The following is an 8,613-nucleotide window of genomic DNA, read 5'->3' as shown; positions in this document are numbered from 1 at the left end:
GTGATAAAACATTCATGATAAAAATCAAACCTCTTCACAAACTAGAAAGAGAAAACAACTTCCTTAACTGAATAATGAATATGCAAAAAAAATCCAAAATAATGAAAAACTTTTTTTTTAAATCATGAACGAGACAAAGATGCCCACCATCACCACTTCTATTTAACTTTGTACTGAAGACTATCCAGTAGCATAAAATACGTAAACGGTTGTTGTTGTGTGCCGTGGAGTTGATTACAACTCATAGCAACCAGATGGGACAGAATAGAACTGCTCCATAGGGTTTCCAAAGCTGTACATCTTTAGAAGCTGTGTGATGTTCAACCATTTCAGGAGGTAACATATGATCAAGGGCCAACGGTATTGAAGGAAGAAGTCTAAGCTGCACTGAAGGCACTGTTGAAAAACAAGGCTCTGGGAAGTGATGGGATACCAACAAACGGATGCGACATTGGAAGCATTCACTTGTCTAGGCCAAGAAACATGGAAGACAGCTAACTGGCCAATTGACTGGAAGAGAGCCATATTTGTGCCCATTTAAAAGAAAGGTGATCCAACAGAATGCGAAAATTATTGAATAATATCATTAATATCACACACAAGGAAAATTTTGCTGAAGGTGATTAAAAAATGTACAGTACATTAACAGGGAACTGCTAGACATTCAAGCAGGGTTCAGAGAGGATGTGGAATGAGGGCTATCATTGCTGATGTCAGATATCAGATGGATCTTGGCTGGAAGCACAGAATACCAGAAAGAGGATTACCTGTTTTTTCCTGACTATGCAAAGGCATTCGACTGTGTGGATCATAACAAATTATAGATAACATTGTGAAGAATGGAAATTCCAGAACACTTAACTGTGCTCTTGAGGAACCTGTACATAGACCAAGAGGCAGTCGTTTGAAAAGATCAAGGGAATACCGCGTTGTTTAAAATCAGGAAAGGTGTGTATCAGGGTTGTATCCTTTCGTCATATTTATTCAGTCTGCATGATGGGCAAATAATCCGAGAAGCTGGACTATATGAAGAAGAACGAGGCATCAGGGTTGGATATGCATATGACACAGCCTTCCTTGCTGAAAGCAAAGAGGACTTGAAGCATTTACTGATAAAGATCAAAGACTACAGCCTTCAGTACGGGTTATACCTCAACATAAAAAAAAAAAAAAACTTCACAACTGAATCAATAAGCCACACCATGATAAACAGAGAAAATATTGAGATTGTCCAGGATTTCATTTTACTTGGATCCACACCACTGTCAACACCCATGGAAGCAGCAGGCAAGAAATCAAATGATGGGCTGGCTCATCTGCTCCAAAAGATCACTTTAAAGAGTTCAAAAGCAAAGATGTCACTTTGAGAGCTAAGGTACACCTGACCCAAGCCATGGTATTTTCAACTGACTCATATGCATATGAAAGCTGGACAATGAATAAGGAAGGCTGAGGAAGAATTGATGCCTTTGCATTATGGAGTTGGCAAAGAATATTGACTATACCATGGACTGCCAGCAGAATGAACAAATCTTAGATGAAAAAAAAAAAAATTTTTTTTTTTTCTTAGAAGAAGTGGAGCCAAAATGCTCCTTAGAAGCAAGGATGTTGAGATTTCATCTCACGTATTTTGGACTAGTGGAGTGGCATAGTGGTTAAGTGCAATGGCTGTTAACCAAAAGGTCAGCAGTTTGAATCCGCCAGGCACTCCTTGGAAACTCTACGGGGCAGTTCTACTCTGTTCTATAGACTCATTATGAGTCGGAATCGACTCGACAGCAGTGGGTTTGGTTTTGGTTTGATATCAGGAGGGATCAGTCCCTGCAGAAGGACATCATGCTTGGTAAACAGAGGATCAGCAAAAAAGAAGAATATCCTCAACGAGATGGATTGACACAGTGGCTGCAATAATGGGTTCAAACATAGCAATGATTTGTGAGGATGGCACAGGACCAAGCAGTGTTTTGTTTGGTTTCACATAGGGTCACTATGAGTCAGAACCAACTTGGCGGCATCTAACAACAACAACAATCTTTATGGGAGCTGATCACCGGGTCTTTTCTCCAAAGCAGCAGCTGGTAGGTTCAAATAGCTGACCTTTCAACCTTTCAGTTAGCACCTAAGTGCTTAACCATTGCCCACCAGGGCTCCTTATATAAAAGGTATATTGTAAAAAACCAAACGGTCGTTAATCAGATGATATAACTATAGAAAATCCTATGTAGAAAACCCAATATAGTATACAAATAGTTAGCATTTAAAAGTTTAACAAGTTTGTTAGCTATAACATTAATACACAAAAAAATTTATGTGCAATAGCCACAAAAAGTTAGTTTTTGATAAATCATATATAGTAACAAAACATATACAAAGTGCTTAAGGATATCTTGTTTTTAATGTGCTAGATCTTAATGAAGAAAATTATAAAACTTTACTGGGAAATGTAAAACAAAACAAAACCAACTCAAAGCAACCCTATAGGACAGTAGAACTGCACCATAGGGTTTCCAAAGAGCGGCTGGTGGATTTGAACTGCTGACCTTTTGGTTGGCAGCCAAACTCTTAACCACTGCACCACCAGGACTCTAAAAGATGTTAAAGTAGATCTAAATAAATGGAAAGGTATACCATGTTCGAAGACAGGAAGATAATATCATAAAGATGTAAATGCAAACTTAGCCAAGATATTTTTGAAGATGAACAAGGTAGGATACTTTTCTTTACCAGATAAGACTTTCTGTGAAGCTATAAAAACTAGGAGAGTGTATTATTTGTACAGCAACAACAAAACAAAGAGACAAACATACAAATGGGACTATAGTTGAGAATCTTGAAACAGAAGTATCTATTTATGGTAAGTTGATATTATATATACATATATTATATCTATGATACTGCAAATAACTGTGGAAAGGATGGATGTTGGAATAATTGATTTTTCCTATGGAAAAATAAAATCGAATGCCTACCTCATGTCATCTGAAGAAATAAAATTCTAGCTGGAGTAAACACTTAAATAGAAAAGGCAAAATATTAAGACACAGTAAAATATCTTTATGACTTTTAGGTTATGAAGAATTTCTTGACCAAAACACAGAGCATGAAAGTTATAATTAAAATAATTGACAATTTAAACTTAATTAAAATTAAGAAATTTGTTACCAAAAGACCAATAATAACTTCATGCTAGAGAAGCTATTTGCCTCAATCCTGACAAAAGGATTACTATCCAGAATACACAAAGAATTCCTAAGAAAAAGAATACTCAGTAGAATATGGAGTCAAGGTAGGAACGGATATTTCATTGAGAGAAAACATGCATGGCTAATTCACATATAGAAGAAGGCTTAAGTTAATTGGTCATCTAAAAAAAAAACCAAACCTGTTGTCGTGGAGTCGAATCTGACACATAGTGATACAAATGAAAACCAATGTGAGTTACCATTTTACACCAACCAGATCAGCAAAAATCCAAAAGTCTGATAACACCAAGTATTGGAGATGATATAAAGGCATGGGTATTTATACACAATGCTGGTGGCAGTATAAATTGCTAAAATCACTTTGGAAAATAATTTATCCTTATCTAATAAAGATGAAGATGTGCAAAGCCTATGACTAGCAATTCCACTCTTGCCTGTGTGTACAGAACCAAAAACCAAGCCCACTGCTGTCCAGTCAATTCCAGCTTCTACCAACCCTACAGGACAGAGTAGAACTACCCCACAATGTTTCCAAGGAACAGCTGGTGGATTTGAACTGCCGACCTTTTAGTTAGCAGCCCAACAGTGTTCCACCAGGACTCCGTGTACCAGAGACATGTACAAAAATGTACAGAGCTGCACTGTTTGTTATAACAAGAAGCAGAAGATATCACAAATGTTCATCCAAGGGAGAACTGATAAATAGTAGTATATTCATGCCGTAGAATAATACATACCAGTGAAAATGAATGAACTATCATTGAATAAATCAACATGGTCAATTCTCTGAACCAAGAGTGGAAAAAACAGTCATAGAATATTAAATACATTTATATGATATCATTTATAGAAAATTTAAAAAATAAGAACTAAATACGTTGTCTTAGGATATATATACATGTATATATGTGTACATATATAAACCAAACCTGTTGCCATTGGGTCAATTCCAATTCATAGTGACCCTATAGGATGGAGCAGAACTGCCACGTAGGGCTTCCAAGGAGCAGCTGGTGGATTTGAACTGTCGACCTTTTGGTTAGCAGCCGAGCTCTTAACCACTGAGCCACCAGGGAGATTATATATATATAACTAAAGTAAGAAACAATAAATGCAAAATTAGTTACCCCTGGGAGTGTTAATATAACAGGAGGGAGATGTGATTGGTGAAAGATACGTAGAGAGCTTCAGTGTATTGTTAATATTCTACTTTAGTTAGGTTGTGGGTTCATGGGCATTATTATACATTATAATATGTGTTAAATATACATATAAAACCAAAAAAACCAAACCCACTGCCATCAAGTGGATTCCGACTCATAGTGACCCTATAGGACAGAGTAGAACTGCCCCGTAGAGTTTCCAAGGAGCGCCTGGTGGATTCCAACTGCCAACCTCTTGGTTAAATATATATCATATATTTTATAACATGATAGTTAAAAAATAAAGGAAGGGGAGAAGTGCTCCAAGGAACCCCTGTTTTCTACTCTAATGTAGAGTGAAGTCCTTAATGCATCCTTAATATGCAGTTATTTGGGATTAAGGCTGCCTCAGGAGGGGCCTAAGAGAAGCCTCAGAACTTTTCATCCTTTTTTATACAAAATAAATCCTAGAAGCAATTCCTTTACTAAATGTAGATGAGGTTAAATGGAAAATTGTGATTGGATAGCAAAGTTCTCAGTACGGGCCAATTATAGTACTCCTCTCTGTCTCTGCCTCTGGCATCTTCTATAAAGACTTTTCTTCCATGAAGTCTCCTCTACTTTCTTTATTGAAACTGGTTACTCCTTGTGATGGTTAAGATTGTATGTCAACTTGGCTGGGCCAGGATTCTCAGTGTTTATATGTGATCACTCCCACAATTAGAATCTGCTGTGAGTAGCCAATCAGTAGTAAGGGAGTTTTCTTGGGGGTGAGGTCTGCATCCAAATATAAGCAGATGTTCTGGCTTTTTTCCTCACTCTGGATCCTGTGCTGGACTCCTGCTGGTCTTGCCTCTGGCTCCTGGGACCTGAGCTATCGGGTTATCTGCAGATCTTGGAATTCATGGATCTTCACAGCCTGGGAGCAGGAGGCCTGCTCTCCAACCTACCAGTCTTGGGTTCATTAGCCCCTGCAGCTACATGAATTGAGGGAAGCCTCTATTCTGATACATGGACTTGGGACTTGTTGGCTTCTACAATCGCGTGAGCCATTTTCTTGATATAAAGCTCTCTTTTGGGTTAGATATATTTATATGTGTTACTGGTTTTGCTTCTCTAGAGAACCCAGCCTAAGACACTCCCTCTTCCGGGTTCTCATTCAGTGCAAACTACCATGCTCTTGTTCTTGGGTTGTATACAGCATCGCTCTATACAAACAGTAGTTTTGGTAAACGATCTTATCAATTTTGGTGCTGCCACAGAATCTAACACAGACCTAACACATCACAGACCTAGGTAAACAATTATCAAATAGAATGAAACTGATTTTCTTTCACTTTGTCTCCAGATTAATGCCCAAAGCAAAGCATTTCACCTCTTTCTGTCTTGGCTATTATGCTCAAGAAGTAAATGAAATTCTCATGACTTCCCTATGATGATGTAAAACGTAACGATGGTAGAGAATTCTGCTTGAAATGCCACAAAAAAATCCCTAAATTGAGGTCAGAGAACCTCCTCTGCCCCTATACCCCCACCTCCTTATAAAGGGAATTAGCCAGGTAAATACCAACAACAACAACAAAAAACCCGTTGACATCAAGTCAATTCCAAATGATAGTGACCCTACAGAACAGAGTAGAACTGCCCGATAGTTTCCAAGGAGCACCTGGTGGATTTGAACTGCTGACATTTTGGATAGTAGCCATAGCACTTAACCACTATGCCACCAGGAATTCTGGATCCCAGGTAAATAGGAAGAAGGAAATATGAAATAGTCATGTCAACAAAGTCTGCCATGTCATTTGGGTCACTCAAAGTCTAAATCTCAATTTTATCCCAGTCACCCCCTTAGCTCTCCCCGTCACCTCCTTAGCTAATGACTCCACATATACTGTCCCATCTCTTAATACCCATATCCTTCACTTCATCCACACTTTCCAAGTCCAGCCTGTCATTCCCTTAGGCAACCATTCGTAGTGTCCTCACCTGTCTCCTTATCTTGGGCGTTCTGAACTTAGCACTTCACTCTCCCCCTAAGCCACTTTCCACTGCTGCTAGACTGGTATTCCCAAGTCACAAATCTGAGCCCCGTCCCCCTGATTCTAACCTTGATGGTCTCTCCATCACCTTGGATATAGTCCAAATTCCTTGGCATGACCCTGAAGACTGGTTACTTTTCTAGTCTTATCTACCCCGTTTCCCCCTTCAGCATACCCTCCAGTAAATCATTTATCATTCCCAAACAGACCACCCCTTCTCACTTCCCCATGCCTTTGTACTCACTCTTCTCTGTGTTTAGACTGTCCCTTCCCCTTCCTGTCTGGCACCAATTCACACTTCAAGACCCTGCCCCCAGGAAGCCTCCTTTCCTTGACCTCCAGGATGGAGTTGTCACTCTACATGCAACTTTGAACAGACATATACTAGGAACTTTATTATATTACATTAAATTTTTTTTTTTCCTAGTCAAATTCGCATCTAGATTAAAGCCCTAAAGGGCAGAAATTGTGTTTTACTCATATCTTTATGCATTGTGCCAGGTATATAACAGACCTTGAATAAACGTGTATTCAAGGAAGGATTGAGTGAATGAGTGATTGAGTGCTCTCTATGGGATGGTAAGGGTTAATATGTACTCTTTCTCTGGAGTTATCCCTAAAGGAATGGAAACTGAGAGGGGTGGCTGCAGAGTAGGAGGAAGCCAATTACACGTCTCCAGAAGGAGAGGAAAATAGACCAGTATGGATTTGTCCTTTCTTGCCACTGAGAAATTTTCCACTCCATTTTTCCCTTTGCAGACCTTTCTAAGTATGTACACTAGGTCTTTTTCCCTCAGAGGCTGTGAAGAACCATCTTTTGTTCTTTATTGTAATACAGGAGGCAGCTGGGGAGGATTCAAATCCCTTCAAACACCGGATGAAGTTTGCCAATTAAAAGGGCTTCATCTTGACCATAACCAGATTAAAACTTGTGATGTCAAGCCAACCTAAACTATCCCATTGTTTTCAAGTGTGACTAAGTACTGGCTAATATTGCTTCCTCTGGCATTTTTTTATTATTATTTTTTAATTTTTTTTTTTTGACTCTAGAATGGAAAATTTCCAGGCTGTCGTTGTACTTCGCTGTCTGGACAGAATGGCTTCCTGCACATCATAACCACTTGAGAGAGAGGGGAAAAAAAATAGAAGGAAAAACAAAACTCTTCTAAGAGTTCTCTTAAGTTTAGCAGTGGCTTTTTGTTCTTAGATTTTGTTCTATGTAAGTCACAAAAGCAGCACAGAATATTGAAATCCAAGTTAGGAAGACTTTGCCCAGATTTTCTAGTGAGGACCAACACTTTCCCTGCCCATCTGAAAACTTCCAGTGCATCAGGCAGTTCAGGTTCAATGTACACACTCTCTTATGGGGCTCTGTTCCTCCTAAAACACATTCTTACACCTTTGGTCTGCCAGCATTTCTTCTGTCTCCCTGTAGACTATTCTTCATAATTCTGCCTTCTGGGATACAAATTTTTTTGCAGAGAGTGAAGAGATTTAGAACCATACTCCACATGGACTCAATCACTAGAGACGAAAATGGAGAAAGGAGCAGAACCAAAGCTCTGGGAGTATCTTCAGAGAGTGGAAGCGAAGAGGAAAGACATTCATCAAAGGTAATATCAGAAGATCAGACCAGTCCCTTCTCCTGTGTCAGCAGCAGTTAAAAGATAGCTGAAATTGTTTGATCCAAGCCCTTCAGACTGAAAGGGGTCCCACTATTTCTCTCCTTCAAAACCGTGGAAGAAGTCAGCCCCTGCTTTACCTGGCTTCTCCTAGCTCAGACCCTATTAGGTTCCACCATCAGCCTTTGTTCTAAACAGTCAACAGCCTTAGCTTCCCTCCTCCTCTCAATCAATCTGATAGAAGAAGGGATCAACCGTCCCATGGAAAGTTCCAGAGAAGGCCTGCTATCTCTTGCCAAAGAAGAAAATCTCATTCCTCTGAGAAACCACTTTTTTCAATTGCAAGAAGCTAGACGCGTTCACAAAGAGGCGCAGTACAGCTCTGAAAATCAACCAATGCCCCTTCCAACTTAAATTCACCTTTCTGGGGATGTGAGTCATTTCTATAAGCTCTGCATTTCCACCACTTTTAGGGTCAAAGGAAAAGCCAGTCCCCGCAGGGCCTTTCATCTCCCTGGGAATTAGGAAGAAGGATTCATTATATGACAGAGATGATTGCCTTTTTCTTTTCAACTGCGACTGGTGGCCCAGAAACCACAGCCATCAA

This window comes from Elephas maximus, chromosome 1 (assembly GCF_024166365.1).
Source record: "Elephas maximus indicus isolate mEleMax1 chromosome 1, mEleMax1 primary haplotype, whole genome shotgun sequence".
Classification (NCBI taxonomy): Eukaryota; Metazoa; Chordata; class Mammalia; order Proboscidea; family Elephantidae; genus Elephas; species Elephas maximus.
This window is presented reverse-complemented; position numbering follows the sequence as displayed.